Consider the following 4096-nt stretch of genomic DNA (forward strand, 5'->3'; position numbering starts at 1 on the left):
CATATCATGGAGGTGAGCACACAATGATATGATTTTTAAATGAAACAATAGGGAGGGATTCCGCAGGAGCAACTTGGAAGGAATTTTAGCTATAGCTTGACTCCACCAGATTTGCACACATATATATGCAAATATATACATATGCAATATAGCAAAAAATAGGTAGACTGGGCTTTTGAAATTAAAGAACTAGTCATGCAAATGACCAGTACCATACACCGCCACATTCTGCTCCAGAGAAGGACTCCTTTGAGCTCTTTTAGTCAAGTGTGATGATTTTTGTCTTCTGGCAGTTCACACTCCATCTCCAAATGATCTGATCTGTGCTTTTTCACTTTTGAGGGTCCATTTTGCTTCCTTTATGGTTTGTCTTAACTCATTACCCGACCTCTCGCTACCCAATCATTGCTTATGTAGATCCTTGCAGAAGCATTGATTAAAATTCCCTCTCTGAAGTGAGTACCAATCTTCATTAAATCGCAGCCATCGTATGAAGTTATAGAGGATTCCTGCATGAGCTTAGAGCATGCTGCAGTTGGATTTCATCTGCTCTCCCCAGAGACTACTGTCTCTCTTGGTAACCACCTTGTTTAAAACGCTAGGCATGACTGCTTTCATCCTTCATGGCCTTGCCCTGAGGGTTATCGTCCGTAATGAGGACCAGTTCTGCCAGGCTCCTAGGAGCTCTACCAAAGCATAGTATGATTTAGATATAATGTGGTTTATGTCATTCATTGTTTATTTATAGTACAGTACATGTCTGTTGAAAATCACAGGGAAAATGAAGTTGATATCCAATACTCAACAGTATTGTTGCTTATTATTTGAAAGCATACCCACTAATGAGTTCCTTAAGTGTTAAGCAACTATTTACTTGATATTTAACATGCTTTATATGATGCACAAATTTTAGTGCGCTGTTATACAGAAGTGCAATGGAATTTTAGTAATATTTATAAAATGGGTAGAAGGGTTTTAATGGGCTGAGAGCACAGTATTTTTTTCATTTAAAATAATGGAAAATATTCTGCCAATATCTGAAAATTTTATTTCCAACATGTTTTTAGGAATTCATTAGATTCAGATAATGGAGGATTTTCATACTTACACCTTTATTTCATGTTCCTTCAGCTAAAGATGCAATTCTTTGACTTGCCATGTAAAATGAACCTTTAAAATTTTTTCTGCTTTTATTTTGTTAACAGCATACATAGTAAAACATAGTTTCTACATGTACAATTTAATGATTCTGGTTACTTTCTTGCAGCTGTACAACCACTTGTACCTCTCTCATGAGCAAACTCTTTATCTCATGAGGTGTCTATCTCCTCTCTCCCGTCTGTATCGTAAGTTTGATCCCACAGAGACTGGTGTGAAAACAGCATCATGCTCATCGTGCTCATCAGGCTAACTTTAAGATGACTTCAGGGAATATTTTGGAGTGAGGAAAAAAAAGATTTTAATATCATTCCAGGTGACTGCATATACTTCTTTGATGCAACACCCCAACTTGACAAATAGTAGTTTCTGTGATACTTTTTTAATACTATTACATGTAAAATGAACATATTAACACACTTTGTCTTCCCTTCACATCCTCTCCTTGCTGCTACCTCCTCATTAAGGTCTGTATTTCTTTCCCCCTATAAAAAAGATAAGGGAGTCCTGGTTGTGTAGTTGATTGTGAGCAAGGCAGCTAACCATAAGGTCAGTGGTTCAAGGTCACCAGCTACTCAGCAGGAGAAAGATAGGTCTCCCTGATCCTGTAAAGAATTTTAGTCTCAGAAACAGACAGGAGCAATTCTACCTTGCCCAATGGGTTGTTATGAATCTAATTGACTTGATGGCAGTGAGTTTGGTTGGGATTATTGTCAATATTGGTTACATTTGCATTCTGTAGAGTCACCTGTGTAAGTCCTCGGTGCTTTGTCAATTTAAAAACCAATCTCGTCTCGTCCAGGCAGCTAAGATGTCGAAAATGAAGAAGGCCAAGGGCAAGAAGCAGGAGGCCAACAAAGTGGTGAACCCTCAGTTCAAGAAGTGGCCCAAGAGCTTTGTCATCAGCCTGGACAGCCAACCCTAGAGGGGCCTGAGGCACTTCAACTGGTGGCCGCACTACATCCAGCTGCAGCGGCAACGGGCCATCTGTAACGTGGCGGAAAGAACCGCCCGCCATCAAGCAGTTCATCCAGGTCCTGGACCACCAGATAGCTACTCTGCTGCTTTAGCTGGCCATCAGATACAGGCCAGAGATGAAGCAGGGGAAGAAGCAGAGGCTTCTGGGCCAGGCTGAGAAGAAGCCGTTGGCAATGGGGGTGTCCCCACCAAGAGGTCCCCTGGCCTGCGAGCTGGGGTCAATACTATCACTACCCTGGTGGCGAACAAGTGCTCAGCTGGTGGTGATTGCACACAGCACGGACCCCATCAAGTTGATGGTCTTCCCACTAGCCCTGTGTTGTAAAATGGGGACCCCCTTCCCACTGCATCATCAAGAGCAAGGCCTGGTAGGGGCACCCGGTGCCCAGAAAGACCTGCGCCACTGTCACCTTCACACAGGTGAACTCGGAAGAAAAGGAACCCTGGCTAAGCTGGTGGAAGCCATCAAGATCGATTACAATGACAGATATGATGATACCGCCGCCACTGGGATGGCAATATCCTGGAACCTAAATCAGTAGCGCACATATCCAAGCTGGCCAAGGCCAAAGAACTCGCCACATGGCTCGCTAGGTCGCACATGGCTGGTTTTCTGTACATTAACAAATGCAACTAGTCCATCAAAAAGGTTAAAAAAACTCACTGCCATTGGGTTGATGCTGACTCAAAGTGACCATATAGGATAGGATAGAACTGTCCCTGTGGGTTTCCAAGACTCTAATTCATTACAGGGGAGTAGAAATCTACAGTTGGTTATAAAAGTTGCAAATCCATGTAAAGTACCTAAATTATTATTACTATTAAGTATTGCTTATTGCACAGTTCCAACACTCATCTGTCAGTTTGCTCTACTGTGGTGGCTTGTGTGTTGCTTTGATGCCATAAGGCATGCCACCTGTATTTCAAATGCCAGCAGGGACACACATTGTGGGCAGTAAGAAGGACTAGCTGTTCACTTCAGAGGGATGAGCCACTGTAACCTTATGAATAGCAGCAGGACATTGTCTGATATACTGCTGGAAAGTGAACTTCTCCAGTCAGAAAAATTAAGTAAATAAACATTCTGCCTTCCAGTTGATTCCAATTCAGTGCCCCTGTAACAGAGAGCCTAAGTACTCCCTATGAGGCAGTAAATCTTTATGGGAGAAAACAGCTTCAGCTTTCTCCCAAGGAGGAGCAGCTGGTGTATTTGAATTGCTGACCTTGAGGTTAGCAGCCTCCATGAACTAGATTGGTACAGTGGTTGCAACAATGGCCTTGAACATAAAAACAACAACTGTGAAGCATCTATTTGACAGACCTGGAGCAGTTACTGTGTGCTCTTAAGGTTACCTACAGCTGCAAGAAAAAATGTCCTCCCGCTTTCTGTCTGCCTGCCTGTGGCAGCCATGATTGAATAGGGGACTACAGAAAAAAAATGAAAAAAACAACAATTGTAAAGATGGCACAGAAACTGGCAGTGTTACATTCTGTTATACATGGGGTAAACTGGTACCTAACAACAACACTGCAAAGTGCAGTTTTCATATTATACATCCACTTCTCACTTAATAATAATTGGTGTTATGTGAAAATGGAAGATAACTACATCATTGCATAACTGTTGAATTGCAATGTTATATAACTGTCAAACCAGTGAGTATCATGGTCCAACCAAGTTTATATATGACCTTAACCCTCACAGCCAGGTTTACTTTCAGCTTGCACCTTGGCATTCCATACTGCCAGATATTCATCATTAATGTACAAAGTAGTTAGATTTTTCCTTCTATTTTCAAAAAATGTGAAATGTTGGATAAGAAAGGAGTCAATAAGCGAATTGGTGTGTTTTCTTTTTAACCTAGTACACCTCCCACCCCCACCCCGGAAACACTATTTGCTTTACTAGTTCCCTTGCTTTCTTTGCCTTTGAGTTTTAAAGAGATCATGAAAATGTACA

General features: G+C 41.7%; 1 non-coding gene and 1 pseudogene across 1 annotated transcript; both read left to right on the forward strand.

Moving 5' to 3' along the window:
• The first annotated feature begins 1969 nt into the window (after positions 1-1969).
• Positions 1970-2773, forward strand: LOC142433843 (large ribosomal subunit protein eL8 pseudogene; annotated as a pseudogene).
• A 666-nt stretch (positions 2774-3439) lies between these two features.
• Positions 3440-3569, forward strand: LOC142435338 (small nucleolar RNA SNORA31). The gene has a single exon (XR_012781411.1). It is a non-coding gene; the product is annotated as a small nucleolar RNA SNORA31 (small nucleolar RNA).
• Positions 3570-4096: the final 527 nt, after the last annotated feature.

This window comes from Tenrec ecaudatus, chromosome X (assembly GCF_050624435.1).
Source record: "Tenrec ecaudatus isolate mTenEca1 chromosome X, mTenEca1.hap1, whole genome shotgun sequence".
Lineage (NCBI taxonomy): Eukaryota > Metazoa > Chordata > Mammalia > Afrosoricida > Tenrecidae > Tenrec > Tenrec ecaudatus.